General features: G+C 41.8%; 1 protein-coding gene across 1 annotated transcript in view; it reads left to right on the top strand.

Annotated features, from left to right (window-relative positions):
• Positions 1-17,221, top strand: part of FNDC3B (fibronectin type III domain containing 3B) — a 297,560-nt gene extending 280,339 nt beyond the window's left edge. Inside the window, exon 27 of the mRNA XM_079315475.1 lies at positions 17,211-17,221. The gene's annotated coding sequence lies outside the window, so the exon portion shown is untranslated. The remainder of the gene's footprint in view (positions 1-17,210) is intronic.
• The last annotated feature ends 8,428 nt before the right edge of the window (positions 17,222-25,649 follow it).

The raw sequence follows: 25,649 nt of genomic DNA on the forward strand, positions 1-25,649 counted from the left end.
CAGTTGTTGCACATTTTCATAGAGGAACCAGTTCTGCCCAGTCTTGCTAACTCTTGGAAGAGGAGGAAGGCTGTACCAGCTTCTGGTGTGACTTTATCCACTCCTACATTCTGGATGCATTACCTTAACCTGTAATGTCAAATTTCAGCAAGAGCTGCTTCTGCTTTTATGAAAAAAATAGGTGTGCTGTTAACAAGTGTTAGGATTTAGAAGGGTCTGCTCAGTATTTCTCTTGACAGAGTGGGAAGGGAAGGGGAGAGAGTTTTACAGCTGTCACACAGCAGCAAAATCTTGAGTAAGATGACAGAACAGGCTGGGAGGTGGAAATGAGTTTTTGAGTTAAAAAGGTGATCCAGAGTAAGAGAAACAAGCCAAAATAAGGAATTTTTACAAATGAGAAGTTTGCCCCACCTTTTCCATTTCCAATATTCCTTGTACTTGTAGCAATGGAATAAGTACAAAAATTTGGAGGGTATTTTGAACTCTGAGGTGAGACTGCTTCTCCAAACCAGAATTTTAAACAATATTACTTTTATCATCTCACCTCATGGGCTGTGACTTACTGAGTAGCAGTAAACATCTGCTTTTGTACAACACCTAGCTTCAGTCATGATACAGACAATTCACATCTCCTGAATGATTTTTTTAAAATTTCAGTTTAGTTTAGGAAAATTCAGTATAATTTCCTAAGTCTTTATATTGAGATTTCTGAATTGTAAAACTAGAAGATCTGTTCTGCAACTCTTTTAAGGAAAAAAAACTGGCTTAAAAGGACATTTTAAAATCTCTGTGCTACAGAGTCAGCCAACACATATTCAGCATACAAATTTTTTTTCATTCAGAAAAACTGGAATTCTGAAGAAGTCCAAAGATGGTCTTTGTTTAAAATACAACCTTTTCTTGTGGGCTGTACAAAAACAGTTTATTGAGTAGTTTGCAGTGCTACAAGAATTCTCTTAACCATTGCTCTAAATTTGTAGTTGAAGGACAGCTGTCAAAGGAAAAGATCTTTTGGGTGGGAGTTTTGTGGGGTGATGTTTAAGGAAGCAAAAGTTCGTCTGCTTGCTTAAAAAAATTAGAAGAGCCCCACTGACACACTCAAGACCAGACTGGAGGAAGTCTGGAATAGAGGTTGGAGCCATTCACATGCCTAGAACTCATAAATGTACACTCACAGACTATTGAAGCATTAACGGCTAAACATGATTAATCTTTTAGAGGTTCTTGTTCAAAGGGAAAAGGTGGAGATCTCACAGCTGCTCGAGAGCACCTGTTTGCAAATTTGTGGTAGATTCAACAGGACAGCTTGACCTGTGCTTTGCAGAGAAATAGTTGCTGTTTCAAATGCAGGAGCTGCAACCTCCTCTGCGAGATGGATGTTTCCAGCCCTGAAAGGCAGCCATCAGACACAAAGGGGCAGCTAGGAGGTACTTTAAAAACACAAAAGCTGTTGAAAGCTGGAAACGCTGGCTGAGTGCTCCTCGCAGCTGACATTGGAAGGGGAAAGGCAAACTGGTTCTTTGCCTTGGGACCGGTTTCAAGAGCAGAGCCAGAAACCTGCCCCTCTCCCAGCACTAAGGAAAGCTGCGATGGAAGCGGGAACACCATGAAAACAAACTAATTAAGCATGTGGTGAAATAGATGTCACTCTGTCAGATGTTAGGCAAACAACAGCAATTTTTTTTTTGTAAAGAACATTACCACTGCTGAGGGCAGAATTTTCAGCTGGCACAAAGTATCCTGTCAGCCTCTATGCAAATGTAACCAGGCCTTTGTATACTTAATTTAGGCAGTTAGAAGTGCAATTACCACCCTACCTGCAAACTGTAATTAGTTTAAGCTGTGTTGGTGCTTTTGTCAGCTGATCCATACACTGACAATGACTTCAAGTACAGAGCCTGACTATTATAGGAGCTACCTTCTGTTTCTGAAGTAAGTTATTATATATAACAATATATGTGTTTGTGTATTTTGATAAACAAAAGGTTCTTACAAATATGTATGAAGCAGCCTTTTCTTTTTATGCCCTGTAGGGAGGCCTAGTGAATGTACTTTATATGAGTGGAAGTTCTGGTATTTATACTAACATGGATAAAAAGAGGACAACCTCTACACCTCATTCCCTCTCTTCCCTCAGCTCCTCAAGTTCTTTAAGGGTTGATGAACAAGGAAGGGGCTCTTGGCCTAATGCTGGAGTGCCCAGTTTTGCTGCTCAGCTTCAGGAGTGCTGTAGAGCCCATCCTGGCTTGGGGGAAGTAAAATCTTGCACCTACCAAAGCCCAGAAGCAGGATGTGTTCTGCTGTTCTTGCTTAGGTTCCTCTGGCAGCTCTGAAGATTAGGCAAAGGAGGACTTTTTACACTTCTCTCACTCCTGTCTCCATCCAAAATGCAGCAACCTGGTAAGTTTGCTATCAGTTTATTAATAGATCCTTTCAAATGGAGTTGAGTGGAATATAAACTGCCTGAGCTCTTGGAGATTTTGAGTTGTGTACAGTTAACAAAGGTAATGCTTATTAATGTTTATCTGTCAGTGTCTGGACGTGCCAACTGCCTCTTGTAAATAATTTGTGTCTTCACCCAAACCATTAGTGATGCAGTGGTTGTATTGGACTGTGAGGTCCTACACAGTTTCTGCTGCTCTCTGATGGCATTTCAGTTCTTTCTCCAATGTTTCACCCTGGAGGGAATGTAAATATGAGCATAAATGGTTTTGAAAGTGTGCCTTTTTTCTGTGTTTCAATGGCTCATGCATTAGAGTTGGTATGGCTGACAAATCAGCGCTGATTGCTAATTAAAAAGTGGAATATATTAAGGAGTTTCACACTTCCATTTCTGCCTCCAATTGAAACCCTGGCTGTATGAGTGTGTGCTAGGGAAGGTCTAATGGATACAGTCTAATTACTTGCCATTTTTGCTTTGACTTAACAGTTCATGAATTACAGTAACTGACTAACAGATCACTGCTGATTACTAATTAAATGGCAGAATTTGGTTTTATGCACCTCCAGCTATTATCCCCACAAAAAGTGACATTCCACATTTTAATAAAAAAAGCTTTTTCTCTGCTTGTTTGTCGATGTGTAAAACCTGATGTTATCGTCCCTTTGAAAAATAAAAGCTCTTTGGGCACATTTAACAACAGCAGTTGAAAAATGTATTTCAAAAGTAGAGTTACTGCTATAAATAGGGCTTTGGGGGAAAGCTTTTCAAGGCAGCTGTGCTGGTTTTGGTTGGGGTAGGGTTAATTCTTTTCCCAGTAACTGATGTGTGGCTGTGCTTTGGATCTGTGCTGGGAGCAGTGTGGATAACTCAGGGGTGTTTTGGTTATGGCTCAGCAGGGCTTAACAGAGCTGAGGCATTTTCTGCTCCTCACCTCAGTCCCAGCAAGGGGAGGGGGATGCACAAAGATTTGGGAAAGGACAGAGGCAGGACAGCTGACCCCAATGACCCAAGGGATATTCCAGATTGTATTATGTTCAGCATAAAGCTGAGGAAGAAGAGGGAAGTGGGAATGTTCAGAGTGATGACTTTTGTCTTCCCAAGTCACTGTTGTGTGTGGTGGAAAGTCGCTGATACAGCTTTTGGCTGAACACATGCCTGCCCATGGGAAGTGGGGAAAGAATTCCTTGTTTGGCTTTGCTTGTGTGCATGGCTTTTCCTTCTCTTATTAAACTGTCTTCATCTCAGCCCACAAGTTTTCTCACTTTTGCTCTCCTGATTCTCTCTCCCTCCCACCCAGGAGAGCGAGTGGCTGTTTGGGGCTGAGTTAAACACGACAGCAGCACAAGGACTCCTTGGTTCCTGCCACTCTCATTCCCTGTGGATCACCTCAGCCCTCCTTAAATGAGCACACAACCAAGAGAGTTCTAAAACTTTATCTGCAGGAGGGCACAATTCATTCACTGCCGCAGGGACTCCCCAGGTCACCCAGACTGTTGAACAAATCCAGGAATGGATTGATTTCCTTTCTCTTTATTTGCCATTTCTATTCAACATACCCAGAATTTAATCTGATTCTGACAAGATCAGCCCTCTCCTAATTTGTGGTATGTCTTAATTTGTGATAGTGATCAGTAGAGATCAGCTGTTGAGGTTGGCAGTCCTTCTCATGATGGTGTCTGTCTGCTGCTGAATGCACTGGTAGAGCCTGTAAATGGCATAACTGTGATAACTCTTGCTGAATGCTCAGAAATATTCAGTTTTATCCCAGATATAGAATTAGAACTCATTAAAGTTCCCACCAATCTTTTCAAATTAAATATATGGCAGCATGATAAACTTTTCTTTATGCTGGTTTCACCTGTTACAGAAACAGAGAAAAACTTTTATACTAAAAATAAAAAAAACCAGACTGCTCTTCTGAAAAGAAATTATGCTTCTCTAATCTCTTTCAGTTTGTGAGCAGGCCCCAAAGCATGTGAATATTTTAATATGCAGTTTGTAAAAATCCATCAGAGATAGTGCTCAAGAGCAAGGGTCAAAAGAAATGGTATGATACTTGAGATCCCATATATCAAGAAATGCAGTGTAAAAATCCTTGGCATATAGGTGATCCTAATGGTCCCTTCTGGACTTAAAATGTATTACAGAGAGAAACTATCAAGTCATTTTTATAATTTAGAGCTTTATCTTTTCCCTGTTAATAATTCTTCCTGTCTGAATATCATTGGTCACCTTAAGCAAAATAGAGAATATATTATTAGTGGAAGGTAATAAAAAGGGCTCTGCGTTATTGCGGTCAATACCCGTAATAAATGTAAAATTTGGTGTTGCAAAGGGTGTCAAAAAGGTCCTTTTCTCTGCTTCCATCTAAAGTATTTCATAGCATTGCTAGTAATAGTAACTCAGATATTTCCACAAAACCAAGAATGTGGCAGTGTCTGAAAAAAAAACTTATCCCAGGTCATCATAAATGAACCACTGGAGTGTTGGTTAGGAAATCTTTATGAGCAAAAGAAGCCCATGTGAAATGGTGAAATTAGGACTGTTGACTGCAAGGCTTCAGAAAACAGTTTCTGATACTTACCTATAACTCTGTGTCATCCATAGGGGTTTTATCTTTTGAAAAATAAGGTATTGGGAGACTTTAAAAATGTGTAGATATCCAGAGAAATGGGGCAGTTGCTTTCAACAGGCACTTCCACTGAGCCCTACTGTGCCTCACGTTCTCCATGTGCCAGAACATGTGAGCTCTGCCTGTCCTCACAGTCTTGGTGAGTTCTGAGATGAAGTTTTCTGCCCACAGGATGTGAAAATTCCAGCATTTGCTCTCTTTGAGTAGGAGATGCCTGGGATGACTCAGCTGGAGTAGTTAGTGTAGCAAGAGTGACCTTTGGAAGAAGGCTGTTGTGTGGAGCTGCTCTGCCACTACTCTCTCCAATTTTCCTTTATTCAAGAATGGTCAGCTTCAGAGAAAAGGTTCACCACTTTATCTGAATATTCTCCATATTGAGAGGAGTAAAAATAAACATTCTTCTTGGTTTATTCACGCATATGCTGGAATCATCCAAGTGTGACATCTGAGAGGAGCTACATGATTATGATCTGAGAACAAAGTTCATCCTGTGTGAATTCTTGTTTTTTCCCTGCAGACTTTGAAAGAGGAAAGATTGCAGAATCTTAATACCCATTGAAGCTCAAGAAAGCCAAGGCTGTGAGCTCCTGCATTAACCTTTTTAGCATTCTGCTGGCTAATTGTCTGTCCATTGCACCTTGGTCCCAGGTTAATGGGGTGGTTAACAGGGAGGACAGGAACAGTTGGCCAATCACACCACAAAGCAAACTGAAAAGGTCAGAGCAACGTGCTGTATTATTCATGGGCTGTGCCCTGCTGAGGTATCTCAGATCTCAGTCTTCTCATGATGAATTACAACAACAAGAAACGGCCCAATGTGAAATTGGCTCTTGTGACAATAATTGTGGTTCAGATCGAGAAGTGTAAAACTGTGGCCTGCTGCTGTTCTGGTTTTTGAGATTGAGGGTGTGTGATCACATCTGCCACTGAGTGAACAGCAGGTTACATTTGTATGGCCTCTCAAATTTAATACCTTGTATCCTGGTTCTTCTCATTTCAGCCATGGACTTTGTTTTAGAAGTAGTGTGGTGCCTAATATCCCTCCTGTATCTATAAACTGATAACTAGCTTATAAATATCTTAATATCAGTCTCTTTTTCTGTTATGTGGTATTTTGTTTTGAAATATTAATATGCTAAGTCCCAAGAGGCCCTCAGGAGTGGGCCATAGAACAGTCCTTATTCTCAAGAATTTGCAATCTATGGAGTCAAATTTGAAATTTTCCTTCATCTTGGATGTGAAACAGGAGATACTTGCACTGTGCCTGAGGTGCTTCAAATCATTTTGAGTGCAGTCCCTCTCACTGACCCCACAGAGCTCAGCCACAAGCAGAGCACTGCTTTAATCCCTGCCAGTGGATCTCATTAGTGCATGTCCTTGTTTAGTCCCAACAATTGGATGTCATGAGCTCACCTCATCTTGCTCCTCTGGTGATGTGTTTCATGCAATACTTTAGGTGTAGACATGCTTTGAACCATAACCTTGTATTTTCCAAGTGTTTTTACCATACCACTTTGACAGGAGAGACTTCACAAATAGTGGAATATCTTTTTTTTAGAACAACCACTGCCTGGTCTACCTTCTCCAAGTTATAATTAATGTTGTAACCCAAGGGTATACCACACCTAGCACCTGGAGGAGTTGACTTTGTGTCTCTTGCAGGGAAGAGTTACAAGGCAGTCTTGGAGGGAAGGACTTACTTTTACCTTTTCCTTCCCTTTCTTAAAACTGGTTATAGTGTTCTTCTCTTTTCATCGAGTGGTTTCAACTGCCATCAGTTGCCTGGGGGCAGTGAACCTGGCTGTCAACAGATAAATCATTCCTGTGACAAAAAAAATTCTGTGATGGAGGGAAACAAGTCCCCATCATTCATTTGGGAACGGCTCTTTGAAAGAGAAGTGACCTGAAAGTGGAACTTGTGGGGATGGTCTCAGATGTGTCCTTGTGCATGGGACTAAAACAGCCACAGAAACCATGGGCCAGGCTCTTTAATGTGCCCTTAGCCAAAAAATGAGGATGAGGAGTCAAGTCCAGCTTGTAATAATATTTCCTGAATGAGAGAAACTGTGGTTTATATCTTTACTCCATAGAAATTGCCAGCTAAGAGGATTGTTGTAACCCAGTCTGTAGTTTATTTAAAAATCAAGTTTACCTACTTCCCCTTCCTTCAGCTTCCTCATTGTCCAGCCAAAATATAGTATATCCATGGAATAAATAATTGCCCTTTTTTTCACAACTTGAACCTGAGTAAAATCCAATGCACACTGGGGCCTGGGGAGCTGTGCATTACAGCTGGGTATTTTTGGAAAACAGCAATGCCCTTCTCCACGACAAGAGGCTTCTTTCACATTTGCTTTGTGCTGTTTCCTGGCTGACTTCATCTCCTGACAACTGCTTTGGTCTGAGGCTCTCTGGGGGCTAAAGGGCACCGTGGCCTAGATGTTTCTGACACCCTGCAGATTGATTTGGGCCGTGGCCTCTCTCCCCCTCTCTAAGTGATGTATTGATCTGCAGTGTAAGACAGCTTTTCCGCCCTACTTGATATCTGAGAAGTGAAATGTCACATCTTGCCTCGGATCTGGGTCTCTCCAAAGCTCTGAAACGAGACTGCAACATTTCTCTCACTCTGCTCGGGTCTCCACTTGTTCTTGTTGCACACACAACTGGTTTTTTTTTCTTGGCAATGCTGCTTTTTCTCTTCACAGGGATCACCTGCTTCCAGTGCACTTTATTATTTTCCAACATTCCAGATAAAAACACCTGATTTTCATTAAATATTGCAGAATTCTAAGCCAGCTTGAAACGCATTAAGGGTATTTATTTAAGAGCCTCATGATTTAGCAAGGCGTGTGCTGTGGCTCGGTGATCCGTGGAGAGCAGTCTCTCTGATTTACTGTGTGCCTGCTCATCAAAGATGGATGATTGCCACTATGTGTCATAAAACTTCATCTGACAAAACCAACTCCATGGCAAAATAATGCTGTCTCCAAAGGGCAATAACTCTTCCTTTCTCTGTCCTACATATTTAAGGAGCTCTGATTTTTCTCAAAAAGATTTCTTTATTCTGTTAACAATGAACAAAGGACCATCAAAGCTTTTGCCAGTTCTTCTTATTTTTCAGAAATCTTTCCTGAGAGCCTAGGAAGGCAGTCTCTAGCAGCTAAAAGCCTTGGACTGTCTATGATAAACAGATAATGGGAATTAAGTGGCTAAATACCTTTTGAGGTCCTGGATTTTTAATTAAATCTTAGGGCTAGGGACTGGATTTTTCCTTTCTTTCTATCCTTTTGTTTTAAAATCACCCTTGAATGAGAAAAAGCAGTGAACTGAATGCTGGTTTTGTAAGGGTGAGGTTATTTTCCTGCAAAGAAACTGCACCAAAAGGCACTGCCAGCATTAGCAGAACTTGAACTTCAGCTGGGCCAGCATCACCTGCTCAGGTGATCTCTGGCTGAGGATCCCTGTTTTCCATGCTGCTTGGGTGACAAACAAGCAGGGGTTTATAGTTTGGATGCAGAATATTCTGACAGTAGGAAATTGTTTTTCTGCATGTTACTTACAATTTAAAATGCAATACAATTGAATGGAATTGAAAATTAATAAAAATTAATGCAATTTAAATATTAATTAATACAACTTAAAGTGAATTCTATTTAAAATAAGCCTTTCACAGACAGCTCAGACTAATGAAGTACAGGATAAAGTCTTGCTAAAGGTAATCCATAGAAAGGGGAAGGATCATTAAGTAGAAAGATGGCTCTTGTTGGCCCATCTACCCAATACCTATAAAATCTATAAATCTCCTCTTTGGCTCTATAGCTAAATGTTAGGGTCAGAAATGTACAGATTTGGAGTCAAATTCATGTTTTCCATCTAAGCTTTTGTTCCTTAAGAAATTATCTTTTGCTGTGTTAAAATAGTTTTCGATTAGTCCAACATGCAATTGAAAAGAAGTTGTGTCAGAAGAATGTCCCTTTCCCTCTAGAAAAATATTAACAACTTTTGCAATCAGTTCATTTCAAAACTAATTGTCATTAGAAAGCAAAACACATGAGGGCACTTCTCACAGAATTGGCTGCTGTAGCAGTACCCAACTTCATAATTTTTTTTTCTCTTTCTATTTGGATTCAATGACTTTACTGCTATGGAATAGACTCTTTCATTGAAATCTGTTCATTGAAACCAGGAATTTATCACAACTCTGCCTTTAAATGGCATTGAAAAACAGCCACTTTAAAAGGAAAGGATGATGAGGAAATTAATCTCGGGCAAGTTTTTCTTGATAAGGAAAGAGAACAGAGGCTTCTGGCATTTATATGCCAAAAATCAACACATGGAGAAAAATGAGTATTCCACACTGCTGTGGCAAGAAACATTTTTCTATTAAATAAAAATGAAGTTCTGAATAAATATGTTTTGCTGTGAATATAATACACTAGAGAATACAGTAAAAGAATAATGACCTCAGCATCCCCCCCCAAATAAAACAGTAATTAACCTAATAAAGAGCATATTTAGGTATTCATCTTCCTTGCAGGAGTGATTTCCAAAAAAAAAAAAAAAAAAAAAAAGGAATAATAGTACTGTGTACAGGTATGCTGTAAATACCAAGCATTCATAATTTCCTGCCTCCCTCTCCCCAGCCCTTGCCTTTATTCATTCTCTTTGTCAGCTTTGGTGACACGCAGCATCTCTGGAAGGTGAAGATGAGAATCATCTCCCTTCACACTGAGTTATACTCTAGACCCAGACCCTATATAATGTGAGGATCTAAAGAATCAATCTTCCAATTGCATTTTAAGCTGAAATAATCTTGGAAAAAAAAGAAAAAGTCTGAATCTATCATCTTGACACACGTTCAGTGGAGCGTTGTTTCTTTAGGCACAACATGGAGCAGCTGACTGGGAATTAATCCAAGTGTGGCTTCCCATTGTTCCTCATGTGTTGAGCTGTTACCAAAGTGCTCCTCAGCCTGAGCTTGGAGCTGTGCTGCTGCTCTGGCTGTGGTTTGTGCTGTGGGTGTGTGAGAGAAAAGCCAAGGCAAGCAGGAATGTTTATGGACTATTCCACCTGCTCCCCTGGGCTGCTGGGGGCACAGGGGATGGCTCTGGCAGAGGAGCTCTGCCTGCTCCATGGAGCATTTCCAGGGATCAGCTGTGCTTAGAACAGAGCATGATGCTGCAGGAAAGAGCTTCTGCAGTGCTGGTGAACCTTGCTGGCTGTGCCTGGGCTTCTGCTCCCTTGTTGCCAGCAGACCCATTGGAACAGGAGCACAGAGAGGCTGGGGCTCTCTGAGGAGCCTCAGGGGCTGCCTCTGCTGGGATGTGCTCACCTGTATAATCACATGGAGGATTAGAGGAAAGAATCATTATGCCAACCTCATTTTTAAGGAGGTGAAAATAAAAGCTTAGGAAATTGTTGATCTGGCCAAAAGCACATGGGAAGCCTCAGAAAAACTAATCAGTAAGTGCTGAGCTGCAGTCCAGGGGCTTAGCCATATTATAAACAGCCACTAAACCCCTAAGACTCTTCTCCAATAGACCAAATGAAAATATCTACCAAACTTTCTTCAGCAGTTAAAACTCACCATTTCTATTTCGGGGTCTGCATTTGGGTGAGCACAAAGAGTGAGAGGAAACAAAACAGGTCCTTAGTGCTGGGTAGGGTGTGGGGTGAGGGCAATGGTGACACCAGAACAGCAACAGGCTTTACAGCAGCTCCTTCAGGACCATCCATGAGCTCTGGCACCGCTGGTGATGTCACCAGGGAGTCCCAGGGGAATGATGTTCCTACCTGGAGCCGTAGCTCGGCTGCTGTTGTGTGCTTTTCATACTGATAGAATACCTGTCAGCTCCAGCCCCCAAAATAAGTTCTAATATGGCATATCAGGGGTGGAAATAATAGTGGCTTACATAATTGCAATGTTACTGACACAGCTGATGAGCTGATGATGTTATTTGCACAGCAGTGATGACATTCAAACCCTTGCCGACTCACAATTACACGGTGCGCGCTGAGCCCGAGCAGGATTCAAATTACCAGGAGCACACAATGAAAATACAGTCTCTTGACAAGATAAAGGGGGGGGGAGCAGTGGAGAATGGCTTAAAAATCTCTTTTTGGTGGCTGCAGCGTTCACTAGTGCTAATTCATGGCTTTTTACCTTGCACATTTCATTTTAAGAAAGTAAATTGGAAGCATTATGTTCTGCCTTTTTGCCTTGATTTAAAACCTGCCTGTGCCTGCTCCTCTGCTGCCTGGCTGTGGTGAGGCACCTTTGGGGCTCTCCCTGGGAAATGCAAATTTCTTGAATCAATAGCTTCACTTTTTTCTTTTATCTTCTTTTTTTCCCCTTCCCCCCCTCCCAATAGAAGTTTAAATAAGAATACATGTGGGTGGGAGTAGGTAGGACACCGTTTGTAGCCAGCCCAAACATGATGAGTGTTAGAACAAAAGCGGAAGGAAAATGGATTTTGGAAAAGGTTTATTCCCAAGCAGAGTAATAACTGGCTACAGACTGATGCTGAGATGGAATCCCAGGGATCTGTGGCTGAATCCTGCAGCTGCTCTCAGGCCAAAGCAGCACTGAACCCCAGGTGAAGAGCTCTGCTGGGCTTGGCTCACAGCAGAGCATTCACTGCTGGTGTTATCAGTGATTCACACGAGGCTCTTTTCGGGCATGATCCCAGCCCACACACATCAGTAACACCAGGTCAGTCCTTTGCACAATTTGGATTTGGATTATGGTCCTCACCTGTCGTGCCTTGATCCCCACAAATCCCCACGTGTGCCAGCCTCAGTGCTTGGCAGAGCCCATCTGCAGGGCTGTGCTCAGCTCTCTGTGACTCAATTGCTGCCTCACATCCTTAGAGTGAAGTCCCTTAAATCCTCTCCTGAGTGTACAAATCCACACTTTTCCCATCTGCTATCCTGTGGCTTTATGGACTTTTCCTCAGTGCCTGGTGACCTGAGAACTTACGGAGACAAACTGGGCATCACCCATTTTTAATCCTCTGCTACATCATCTTCATTTTGGAATATTCTGAGTATTCACTCCACCTCAGAGCATTCCTTCTCTGGATCAGTGTCTGCAGCTTTGGTCCAGCTGGAGGCTCCTCAGTGCACAGCTGCTCCACCTACTCAAGTTCCTCACCTTTCTTTCTCATTAGCTCCTGATTTCAGGCTGCTCCTGACCCTATTTCTCCCTCTGGATTTTTCTCTCTGTCTTTAGTCTGTCCTCTGTGATCAGCTGGAAGGAGCAGGAAAAGGAAATGAACAGAATGAAGAACAAATAAAAATGAAAGATGAATTTTAAGCTAATTGCATGCTTGGTCCACAGCACATCCTTGTGGTGCCTGTAGGTGCTTTGGGATGAAGCCAAGCAGAGAAATGTAGGGTTTTGGGGACAGAAATCTGAAAATGAAGATCCTTAGGGTTTATTTTGTGCTCTTTATTTAGTATTGTATTTATTTTACATTGCCCCCAAATTATTTGTGTATCAAATTCTTGCACCAATAGTATGTTGTAGAAGATATCAGTGTTGGAAATTGTTTGATTTGGGGAGAGGCAGAACAAGAATCAAGGGAATTATAACACCTCTGGCCTCTGCAAGAGCACATGGGTAGTGTTGGTGTTTTCAACTCTCTGCCTTCAGTTCACACCCATGAGTTATCTGGGGGCCTAAGGCTTAGGGGAATTAGGACAGACAGATCTCCAGGCTGGTGGCTGAGTGAAAACATCAAACAGGACAAGAAAAATAAACTAGTCTGGCCCACCTGGAGGAAATCACACATTTTTTACACCAGAGGAAAGCTTGGGAAGGACAAGGGCTCAGTGTGTGCCCTTGGACCCAGAAGCTGCTGTGCTGGTGGCACAGCACAGACCTGCAGCACTGACAAGTCACATCTCAAAGGTTTCTGCTTCTTTCTTCTTGGGGAAAATCAGCCCAATGAGCAAGGTTGTGTCTGCCCTTCCTCAGTGCCACACATCAAGGCATTTCTATTCTGACATGGAGTGAGAAGGTGAAAAGCATAATTAGTGCACCAGCAGTAGCTGGATGGACTGAAGGTCAATTAGTCTGCTCTGAATCTCAGTTCTGAGTTTGCTGGGAAAAGAAAATGATCTTTGTGAATACTGGGCTGATCAGCTCATTCTTAACTGAAATGGTTTTACATTGCTCTCTGAGGCTGGGCAGAATCTGGAAATGCTTCTGCTTTTGGTAGATGTCTAATGCAGTTTCTGCCTGCAGTGAAGACACAGGGCTCTTTGGGTAACAGGCACTGCAGCAGGATTAGCTGGAGGGATGAACAGCAGAGGTTCTTATCAGGTGAGACAAAATGTGGTGCCCCTTTGGCTTAGGGTTTGATTCAAACCTACAGGAGTTCTTGAAAATGACATCCTATAGATGCACACCCAGATAAGGATCACACAGGCCTTGTTTGGAGCATATAGAAATATTTCTGATCCTGCCCTTTTGTACCTGCTGGCCAGTGATGGATAAAGGGGAGTGCCTGGCTGCTGTGAGTGCTGAGCCCTGCTCTCTGGATGCCATCCTGATTGATTTGCTTGTGCTGTGCAGGGAGGTGGAAGCAGCACTTGCTGGCTGCAGCTGAATTACAATCATGGCATGGTTTCTCTGTAAGGGACTCTAGAGGTCACCTGGACCAACCTTCTCTTCAAAGCAGGGCTTTGCGAGGACTTTATTCTCCACTTCTGAAAAACTCAGTGCATTTCTGGTGACACCCCAATCAGTCCCTTCTGAAATTTCTTGGGTGCACATGGTTGTGCCCTGAAACATCCCAATGCCAGAATATCCTTCACTCTTCCTGGGCACTCCTCAGGATAAGACATCCCACAGATGGTTCCTAACCCAGAGACAGGGGAACTGTGTGAGACCATCCATCATTTCATTGCTTTTGTCCAAGTCCTGATGGGCCACAGATGTCACAGAACTTGTCAACCTTTGCTGTGAGGGGCCCTTCCAAGGAGCAGATGTCTGTGTTCAGTGACTACTGACTGTCCAAAGGAAGCTCTCATCCAAAAATGGGGGAGCTGTTCTTGTCACAAGCTTGAAAGCACACACAACTTTTAACAGACCAACCTGAATTTATTTGAGTGCAAATGCAAAATAGCAGTTATAGAGTCTGCTAAAGAGTTTAGAATAAAATGAGAAAGAGGCAGAATCCAACAAGGAAAAACCTCCTCTAGGGAAATAACTTTGTTTAGAGAAAAATTTAGTTGGATAAGCAGCAAGCAGACCCTGTAAATTGTTGTATCATTAAAGTATGTCTCGCATGGGTGCGTGTGTTTGCATCCTCTGCAGTGTGGTGCCTAAACATCCAAACTTCCCAAATCCCAGTACAACTCTGAGGACTCATGCTCAAGGAAGAGACAGGTGCTTTTGAAGATGTCTGCAGGAGCTATAAATAACAGGTAATGGCAAAAAGGATCTTCTGGCATACAGACTCTATTACTTGGGAGCTCTAAGTAATAGAAGGTAAAGGAGCTGCCTTCAAACCCAAAACTCCCCTCAGTGTTTTCCTTTGTCTCTCATAGGTGCTTGCTAAAGCTCTCTTTGGAGTGACTATAACCAAAGGAACAATACTTGAAGGGTCTGTGAGTGAGCAGGGATGGCTATAGAGGGTGTGGAGGAACAGCTTGAGAAAAGCTACTGATATTTTAATAAAGATTACATCCCCATCTATACCTTCCATGAAAGTTAATTAGAACAGAGGTTGCTAAGCATGGGGGGGAAATGAGCTCCTGATTTTTCTGTTTGTTTTAAGTGAAGCACATTTGTTCTGTTATGGTTGCTTTTGCAAGGGAGGAGGTTTGCCCAGGATCTGAGCTGCCCTGGGCAGGGCAAAGCCTCTTCCCTGCATTTCTGTGAGCACCCAGCTCTCACCTTGGCCCTGCTGCTGGTGTGCTCATAGCTCAGATGCAGATACCAAAGACAGACCTGCTGTCCCTCGTGCTCCCTGCCTGTAGTTCCCCCTCCATGCCTCGTTTGCATGCACAGCCTTTCTCTTTGGAGGGAATTCTGACAGACAGCTCTGCCTTCCCACCGTGCAGGGATGAGCTCAGTGAAACATGGAAAAACAGTGTTTGCCTGCAGGTCCTTAGCACAGCAGCAAAGCCCCAGTGCTGAAAGCAGATGGTGGGAAGAGACTTTGTTGATGAGGAAAGGAAAAAAAAATTGATGTTGCTAATGAATTACACTTAATAACTACCTAGAACTCAGAGAATCCTTTAGTTCTTCACAAGCTCTTCTGAAACCCCTGTCCAGCACAGTATTTACTATCAGCAGCCTGGTTGACTCACAGTGTTTTTCACAGCAGTAGCAATTCCTGCTAACAAGTGTTTATAGGGCTGGAGACCTTCTGTGGTGGAGGGCAGCAGGTGAGCACGCTGCCTGTTTATCACTGACACACCATAGCAAGGGCTGGGGAAATATTTACCTAAATCCTTGTGTGGGCACTGGCAATGCCCAGAATCACCTGTGATTTAACTGCCAGGCAGCTGCAAGCACCTACATTATTCCAATTTTAGGGCACTTACTGCTTAGTTGCCAGATTTGCTGCTATTTAAAATTATCCCAGTGATTTATCACACCTTAGATCTTGGTGGAATGGACCAAAGGCCTTCTCAGCACAAAACTCCTCCCTGATAGCATTAGCAGTGGTTTTTGGAGCAGTCATGGCCCAAGCATTATGGATATAGATGATATGAGATTAGTTTGATTGATTTAGCTTTTTTAGGAGTTTTCAGGAATTTTAGGGGGAAAAAATATGCCTTTAGGTACAAGGAAATTTTATTTCCTTCTGGTGTAGCAGAAAACTGAAAACTTCCCATGTTTCCTTTGGATCTGAATAAAACCTTGTGTGCTCCTAGGTTTCCTGTTATTTCTTTTGCATTTTCTGACTTAATTGCACATTAGACTTGTACTCCTGCTTCAGAAAGTGTGCTTTTCCTATCCTTTCCCATCCTTTGCTTTCCCTTTTCACAGTGGGTCCACAGAATCATGAAACACTCATCTCCACAGCCCCAAGGAGGGAATAAACCAGGAACTGGTTTCCTACTATCAATTTAGGAATAGCCAAGTTTGAGCCAAGAAAATGCACCAGAACTCAGGGACTTGTGAATCCTTTGTGCAGCTCCCAGTGGCTGTGGCGTGGGCTTGGATGACTTTATCAGGTGTTACAAAGTCATATCCATCAAAAGCTGTTGGAGTAGCCAGCAAATCCTATTCAGCAACATGTCCAGTTCCCATCAACATCCCATGAATCTCCCTCCTTGCTCCTTTGGCTGACTGAGAGCCAGAGTCTGTGGCCCTTTTCCATGGCTTGATTTTCAATTAAGAGATAATGTCAGTGGAAGAGCACAGTTCATCAGTGTCCCCCTGCTGCTGCAGAAGGCAGAGATGTGGTGAGCAGAGGTCAACTGCTGAAAATCTACATGCCTGGCTAAAATATTATATAATATGTTAGGCTAATTTTACTTCATTTCATATTCACATATATTAGTGCAGCCTTTGTTATATTCTTATCCTTATGTAAGTTACATCTGTTCTTTTATTCACTCATCCATGTTTGCTCTGCTTTCAGATTTATGAAACAGGCATTCCACTGAGCTCAGCAAATGATGGGCATAATAACTTATCTAAATTGCAAAGTATGTGATGCCCTTGAGGTAAACTCAGTTGTGAAGGTTTTATGAAGTGTCTCACATGTGGAAGTGGAGGAAAGTGTTTATTTGCCAACTCCTGTCTCTCCTTTGGCTGTTCAAATGATGTTAAGAGGATCCTGTGAAACTGCTACAAAAGCCTGGGGGCTAAATGGAGGAGAGAAGTAAAGCTGCATTATTATTATCTTGGTAGAGCAAGCAGAGCCATCCTGGCACTTGCACTTACACAGCTCTTCCCTCCTTGGACATCAAAAGTTTCTGGTTGACAGGCTCTAAAGTATCTATTTATTTAATGAAATGCCTCTCACTGTAACAATATTGTGAGGCTTTATTAATGAATTTATGGTTATGAGATAGGGAAGCAATCTCTTTATTTTCCTTTTATTTTCCCCTCTTACAATACTGCAGAGGGGCAAAGGCTCTGTAGAGGAAAGGGAGGTTGTTTTATGTGTGTCAGATATTCCAACCCCTCTGCCTGTCTGTGGCTGCTCTAAAGTCCTTCACTGAGCATGCAGAGTCCTGATTCCTTGAGTGATTCAGGGCCAAGCTTTACTGCCAGTCCCAGCACTGATGTACACATCAGATGTCACCTTGTGTGTAACTCTGTCACCAAAGCAGCTCATCAATAACAGCCAGACCTGAGAGTGTCCCCTTCTGCTTAATTCTCAGTGCCTGGACTGAGTTTTGTGGGACAGAGCTGAGTTACCATCCTAATTTCCATCAATATCTCTTGGAGTTTCCTGTTCATTGCTGCTGAGCCTCGTGCATCAGAGATCATTGCTTAAATTACTGGACTAAATAAGACTTGCTATAATAATAAATTCAAATATCATCTGAATTAAGAAGAGAATTTATGCTTTAAAATCCAGTAAGAAAAAATACATTTCTACCTACCTTGACTGCTGAAGACTTAAGCCCCTTTTAGAAAGAGGGTTTGATTCTCTTTTCCTTAATGTTTCCTGTTGACAGCTTTAGGTGGGATTCCCATGCTTAGGAAGGGCTGCAGAGAGGTTCATTCTCATGCAATCCTGAAGTTGTGATATTTAAATACCTTCAACACTCAATTTATAAAACATTTTGGACAGAGCCAGTGACCAAAACAATAGTCCTAAGCTTTAGTATGTTGCCTCAAATCCTCTGTGAGCCAAGTGCTCTGGCCCACAAGCAAGTTGAGTTTGGGAATTTCTGACAACTATAAAAAGAAAGAAGTTGATAAATTTTTCTTATGAATGTCCATAATCCTGAAGTAGATTGTGACTCAGTCCCTCCCTTAATTGCTGGAAAGTTTTCAGGGTCTCTGCTTCCCCCAGCTGCTGGCCAAATTTTATCCAGGGGACTGTGAACAAAAGTGTCAGTAAATTCTGCAGAATAGGGATTTTGGGAGACTGACCAGACCCATTTTCCCTGCCTCTCTGGCATTCCTCAGGGATACCCAGCACGTGGGGAAAGGATTTGTGGGAGGGTGTTTCTTAATTTCCCAAGGTAATCTGGGCTTTCCTAGGTCAGCTCTCCTCGTGGCTGCAGTCACAGCCTGGTAATACTGACAGAAGCATCTTCCATGCACTGATCTTCTCTTTTTCCCAGCTAATTATGAAGTAATTTGTCATTTCTTTGTGTTTAAGCTCACAAAATAATTAGCCCATTTAATAAATTAGTTGGCTTAAAGATGTAAATCTGTCAGTGAATTGGATGAGCAGTGCAGCACCCAAAACACTTGAAGCTACATATCCATTACTACTTTGTCAGCCCTGGAAATTCAAAATTGTTCAGATTAATTCCAAACTAATTTCATAAACCCTCCACTATGACAAGAGGAAAAGTGTTTGTGTGTCAGGCTTTGTGCCCTTTGATGTCAGATTTCAGCCTGAATGAATTTTTTATGGCTGACTCTAGAATGCAAAACCCTGAAAACAGTGGTTTGTATTGGCAGTTCTGACAGACCCTTTAACCATTTGGAAAATAGGCACTGCTATAACCCTGCTGCATTAGAGAAAACTGTTGAGTGCTTTCATTAGGTGCAACAGCTGTTTTCTGTTGCAAAAGCCAAACCTCACTGGTGGGAGCATAGCTGTCAGCTTTCCAGAGCTTTGCATTTATAGCTGATTGTATAAACTCCTTTATGTTCTGTTCTTTTGCTTTCCAAAATATGGAAATGAATTCAATAGCAAAAATACAAATAACTACCTTGAAACTAGATATGTGTGAAGGTTCTTTGTAGGCTCCTACAATCAGTGTTAGGTGATGAGTGAGCTGACAAATTCTGAATTTTTGGAAATGGTTCTAGCTCAAGTGATGTGATAATCCACACCACATCAATTTTTAATCACCAGATTTAACTCTCCTCCTTGGTAATGTGTTAGAGATATTTAACCTAATGTAACATTCTTAATTAGAGCTGATTTAAAAAAACAACAACCACAAACCACCAAAAATCCAACAAACCCCTCTTCCCTGAGCTCCCTGAGTGTTCTCCTGTCTCTTCAATTTAAACAGAATTATTTCCTAAGAACATGCTGAATATGCTGAAATGCATTTTTTTTTTTTTAAAGTAAAGTTGATGATGCTTTTTGTTTCTTTGTTCTGACATAATACAGAAAAATAGTTTAGTATTATGAAACAAACTGTGAGTTCTGCCTGGAACAAGATGTCTCAAATCAAATAGTTATGTGAGTTGTCAGAAATTAAATGCAAACATATGCTCAGAATGCAAACGAATTTTGAAGCACCAAATTTTGTAATGGCAGGGAGGAGGTTTTAATGCATTCAGTAAATTTCAATCCCAAATATTGAGTTATGCACAGATTAATGTGGCATAATATGGGCTACCAGTTCATTTTTAGATGTTAGCTTGATTTTTGTTAAAATTATAATGAAAACAAAAGTATCCAGAGAAAAATGATGTACATACATACAAACACACCAAAACCCAAGCTTGTTTTACTGAATTTGCAATGAGATATTAGTCACTTTGTGGTAAAAAATATGGAAGTAACAAAATTTTAAGGAACCTTTAATAAATATTTAGCTGTCTCTGTTCAATCCATTCTCAACAGCCTGTGGTCATTCACAGTTGTGAAAATCAGACTGGTTATTCAAACACCTGGCTGAGGGTTAAATTCTGACTTTTGGAAAAATTTGGAAATCTGTCTGATATTTAAGTCTACTGTCTAAAATGTCAAATATTAGAGAAGTACAGGGAATAGGTTATTTGTAGCTGTGTCATTTACACTCATCTAGGTAACAATATTTATTATATAAGGCAGGAAAATATATGCAATTGTATAAGTATATATAATTTATATCATGTGCAGTATTTGTGTTGCAAAAGGTTCTCATAATCTGTAGGCAGGTGTGAGAAATTTAGAGACTATCCTGGTGAAATGTAAAAAAGTATTTGTCCTTTGTTTTGCCTCACAAGCTTTTGAAAGAGATGAAACCCCAGTCTGTCTATAATTTAGGGCATTTAAGATTTGATTAGTTTCAGAAAACATTCTGTTCTTGGGAAACTTTATTAAAAGCCACTGATCTGACAGCTAACTGAGGCAATACACACCTACTCAGACTTTCTCTAGGGAGAAATTGTTTTGAAATTGTAATTCAAATAATTTAGGAATATAATGAATATAATCATTTTGGAAACACCTTGACCTTCCACCCCTGTGGTGCCTTTCAAATGTCTGAAATGTCTGAAATGAGACATCTCTGTTCAGGCAGGGTTTGGGGTTTTCAGTGTCTTACCTGAGATCTGTCTGCAAACCCCAAACCCCAAAAAAGGCAGTTTCAGGTCCTGCCAGTGCAGAAATCCAAATCCTTTACTCACCAGGCTGTCATTGCATCCACAATCCAGAGTGAGAGTGCATCCCTCTGGGATCTGAGGGAGCTGCAAGAACCATTAATAACATTTTCCCTCCCTGGTGATGTGCAGCTATCCTTTCCCTCACAAGGGGCTGAATGTCTGTGATGGTGAATGCCCAGAGCTGTGATTTGCTCTGGTTTGAGAGACTTTGTGAAAATGCAACATACTCCTCTTCCACCCCAGCCTGACCCATCATTCATTCTGCTGGGTCAGACTCATCTGTTCTGAGAACCAACAAGGCTCCCTGCCTTCCACAAATCCTTTCAGAATTAAATTGACCAGTTGCTGTGCAGAGACTCCAGAAAGGCATTTACATGTCTTTTACCTCTCACATCACCAAAGCCTCATTTGAGCTCCACTAACAGACCTAATTTGTTGGGCTGAATTTCATTCCCTAACAACTTCCCCCCACATCCAATTAGCACTGTACCACACATGACAAAGATAGAAGAGAATTCTAATTATCAGCCAAAAAGAAGCTATTCAGGTTGGGATTTTTGTCTTTTTTTTTTTTTTTTCCCATGTGTTAGACAGCCCTATGAGACTGTTAGTATGGACAAAGTTCAGCTGTAGGGGCTAAATCAAATAATAAACATGTATTTGTGGTCAGTGCCTGAGCACTAACAGAGTTCAAGAGGTGCAGTCAGATTTCAAATAGCACTTACGTTTTTTTACCTTTCAAATAGATATGACTCAGGTGGAATTTTACTCCCCAATGAGCAATATATTCTCCTGCCCTTTGCTGCTGCTTTTTGCCTTCTCAATTTTAGCCCACACATGATCTTCTTCACTTTTCCCTTCAAGGATGTCCATGGCATCAACCATTAGTGACTGCAGCTGTGGTACAGAGATAAAAATTATCAGCGTGGAATTCACACAGAAATAACTTCTCTAAATACACAGATTAAAACCTAATTAAAAAATCATTTGTACGCTGATGATTTTATTACTCATCTTTCACACAATGAGCACTGCCACCTCATCTTTGCTTCAGCCATTGCACTGCATTATTGGGATCTAAAATACTTCACAATGGGAAAAAAATCCTCTGGAAAATTTGTACTTAAGCCTATACATTTTAATGCAGTAAATGTTTATATTTAGTAAAGGAAGGCTGGGGTTGTAAAGAATAAAGGCTCCATATTTTATTCTTTAGCTGTCTGAGATATTCTGTGTCGTACATGAATGCTTTTTAGTATTTTCTCCCAAGGCTAATGTATCATCATTTAAAGCAGCATGTAAAACCTTACAAGAGGACAACAATAAAGCTGAGATGCTTTTACTGTAGCTGGAAGTATCTAGCTCATTTCCCCTGCTTTTACTATCCTTTTCCTTTGGCAAACCCTTCCTTCTCCCCATCATTCAGCATAACAGAGCATAAAACCAAGGCTGACAATTTCTAGTGTAAACTATAAAAAGAAGCTGAGGGAAAATACTTGGTAATCAGTCCTTAGTGTTGGAAGGGGGGCTAAAATTCCAGTTAGCTGCCTCCTTCCAGGTTAGTCACAGCATGGCCTCACCGTGCACCTTTCCCAAACACCTGGAAATGTTTCAGCAGCTCTTAGAAAGGGAGACACAAGGCTCAGATCCTTGAGCAGGCTCCTGTCAGCAGCCATCAGTATTTTGGGACAAACTGGGAGAAACTGGTGTTTAATACCTGTCACGTTGCTGTGGTGTAGTAGGTCTGTTCCAAAATGTGTAGTGGCTTAAAGAGAATGCAAACAATAGTTTTTGAAGTCTCTTCTCAAATCCATTACTCATTACAAGGAATTGCACAATGTAAGCATTAGAATTTATGGAGAAGTTATCTTTTCCTTCAAGAAATTGTCTCTTCTATCTGTACCCAGACAGGCAGCAGTTCCCTGTGCCATACCTTAGGACTTTATTTAGTTACAAGAAGATATTTACACAGAAGAGTTTATAACTGAAATGCCTTTGGGATCCACGTGAGTTGTACTGTTATAAATTCAGTGTCTTTTAAACTTCATACAACTTATTCAGTATGTGATAATAAACATTTGGCATCTTTAGCCCTTTCTAACTCACACAATTTAACTGCCTTCCTTGGTCATAAAGTCTTATCTCAGTTTTACCAGTGTAAAGTCAGAATGACCTCAGAGGAATTATTTTCAATTTTTATTAGTCCAAATGTGATTAGAATTTGTCCAGCTCAGTTTTCTTCAAGGAAAAGAAATTAGAGCTCTCTTAGAAATGTTGAAGAGTGAGAGTCCCAGGGGGTCAGTGTGGGTGCTGTGGCTCTGACCCCAGGGACAGGAGCTGCCCCTGGATGCCCCTGAGAGATGAGGACACCAGGACAGCCCAGTCCTGCAGATTACCCATCCTGGGGACCCCAGGGGGAGGAGGAGGAGGGTGGCAGGAGGAGGAGCAGGTGAGGGTCTGTCCCTGCCCCTTTCCCTGGCTGGCTCAGGAGCACAGAGCCAGGGATGCTCTGTGCTCACTGCAGCTGGGATGTGGAGGGAACCCATCCCTGCTGGCACAGGAGAGGCCTGTGCCATGTGGGCTGGTGTCACCAGGGAAGATAAACCCCATTAATCACTCCCTGGTGAAGTTATTCTGCAAGTTCTTGCCTGCAGTCTTGTGCCTTCACACTGTGGTGCCTTAACTTTACTAAAATATTCCAGTTACAAAGCAACAGAGCTTCCATTTGCACACAGAATAAAGATATAGTTTATAGCTGGGTGGCAGAACAAAGAAAAATAAATGAATTCTGAATTAATGCACTGTAGCTGGTAGAGATTTTATGTCTTCTTTTAAAAAAGCATTTTTACCTTGAGCTCAGTAAACAAAAAATACACGTTTCATTGAAAGATTTAAAGCCTGTCACATAAATGTCCCAGCACAGACCTTTGTTCTGCCCAGTCCTACCCTTAAGAGACTGAAGACCTGTCTTGGGTGGCCTAAAGCCTCTCCAAAAAGCTTTCCAGGGAGGTCAGGTTTATGATTACTACATGACAAGATACAGACAAGAGAGTGAGAGCCTGTGCTGAACGTGTGATGTACTGAAAATATTGTGCCCTGGAGAAAAACCCATCACTGAAATATGTACCAATAACTCAAGACCCTTTAGTCAGCCTTGAAATGTGGGCCTGCTGAAGTTTAATACCAGAGAACTTGAATCAAAAGGAGAATGTCTTTTAATAACAGAGTTTCTTTGCAATGTCGTTTCCCCTTATCTCGAGCCCAGACTTCAAAGTCTGGCAGCCACCTCCTGCAGTTGCAGGCTGCTGCTTCTCTTCCCTAAAGCAAGCTGCTGTGAAGCCTTAATTCTGCAGAGCTTAGGAGCTTTGCAGGACTGCAAACAAATGGCAAGGGACTGGCTTTGGAAAAACCAGGAATTTTTAGTTGGATCATCAAAATTGGACTGCCTTTAAATGCAAGGGCTGTGGAGAGACTTTTTTTCTTTTTTTTTTTAATTTTTTTTTTTTTTTTTTTTTTTACCCTAGAATGAAATGCTTAAAATTTACATGTACCTGAGCTTCTCTTTCCCCCTTTGTAAAACCTGACAGCCTTGAGGAAGAACAATCATATGGTACTTTCTGATTGCAGCTTATTGATGTGCTATCAGGCCTTTAATGACTCCAGTCCCAGCCCTGCTGGCATCTCTGCCCTCCTCTCACAAAAGGAAAACAGAGCATGGCAGGCACACAGGATTATTCAGAGACAGGGGTGGCAGCAGGAAAGGAAACCTTTCCTTTCCTGCTCTGCTCAGCTGTAGCTGGGTTGGGCCTGTTTTGCAGCAGGTGGTTTCTGAGGTTAGATAACTTAGAGTAGCACAATCTGAATAATTGCAATCATTTTCCCAGACTGATTTGGGGAGGTTTGGGGGAAAAGAAGAGGTTTTAAAAATATGCCCACAGATGAGTCATGCTGGTTCTATAAAAGTGATCCTTGCAGGTGATCAGCACCTCCTCTGATAAAGCACTGAAGGACGATTTAAAAACTACTTCAGGGCTGCACACTGGAAAAATGAGTTATGGAGCAAATTGCAGTGCAGAGCTCTGGCCCAGCCCTTTCCTCCCTGGCTGCCTTCTTCTAGAGGCCAAAATAGGAGTTAGAAATAAAACCTGACCAGTTCTGCACCTTCCCAAGTGCCTCCCTGTGGGCAGGGCATGGTCCCCAGCTCAGCCATCACTTGATTCATCACTTGGGACTGCTCCTCCTCCAAGGAGGTTGGTAATGGAACCTCTCCATCACACTGGACAGGAGCTGTGCTTGCCTTTTTTTCCCAGCAAAAGCAGGGAAAGGAGGAGAGTCACAGGAAAAATAAAACCCTTGTCCTTTAAGCCCTGCCCCTGGAGGCTTCTCAACCCTTGTATTTGTGCAGGTAATGCTATAAGCAATATGATATCCAGCACCTTAAAGAAAATGCTGCTGACAATCCCTGAACTGGGGGAAAAAATTTCTTACCACACTCTCTCTAGTAGTAGTAGTAGTAGTAGTAGAAGAATAAATATGCAGTCATAACATATGTGAAGTGGGGACAGCAGATAACAAACTTGAATGCAATTTTCTCATTTGGAAATGGCTTTTCTATAATCCCCTCTATTAAATATTACCTAACTTATATGGATTGCTTTTAAAGTTTCAGGGAAGAGGTTGAGGAAAATGTGCAGTGTGTCAACTTATGGTTTGTTTGCAGACTAGGCAAATCCAGAGTTTTCAAATATATAACCTTGAGGGCCTAAAACCTGCAGAGGTGGGTTCTGATCCTCCAGGCAGCCAGGCACATGGTAAATTTTAAGTGTGTGAATACAGAAACTCAGCCAAGTGCTTGCATAAAATCTCAGCACCTGCTGAAGTGTTTGATGGATGGCAGCCTTGCCACCATATTTTCAGAAGTATTCTGATGCCAAAAATGCAAATAAGCACCCTACTGAGATTTTCAAAAGCAATTTGGCCTAGATTCCCTACGAGATGGAGCCATTGCATATCTGAATGCTCAGCCCTTCAGAGTGAAATTTCCATTCATCTAATCAGGGTTTTGAATGCACTTAAGTGCCTGAAATTCCAAGAAC

Source organism: Erithacus rubecula (assembly GCF_903797595.1).
Source record: "Erithacus rubecula genome assembly, chromosome: 11".
Classification (NCBI taxonomy): domain Eukaryota; kingdom Metazoa; phylum Chordata; class Aves; order Passeriformes; family Muscicapidae; genus Erithacus; species Erithacus rubecula.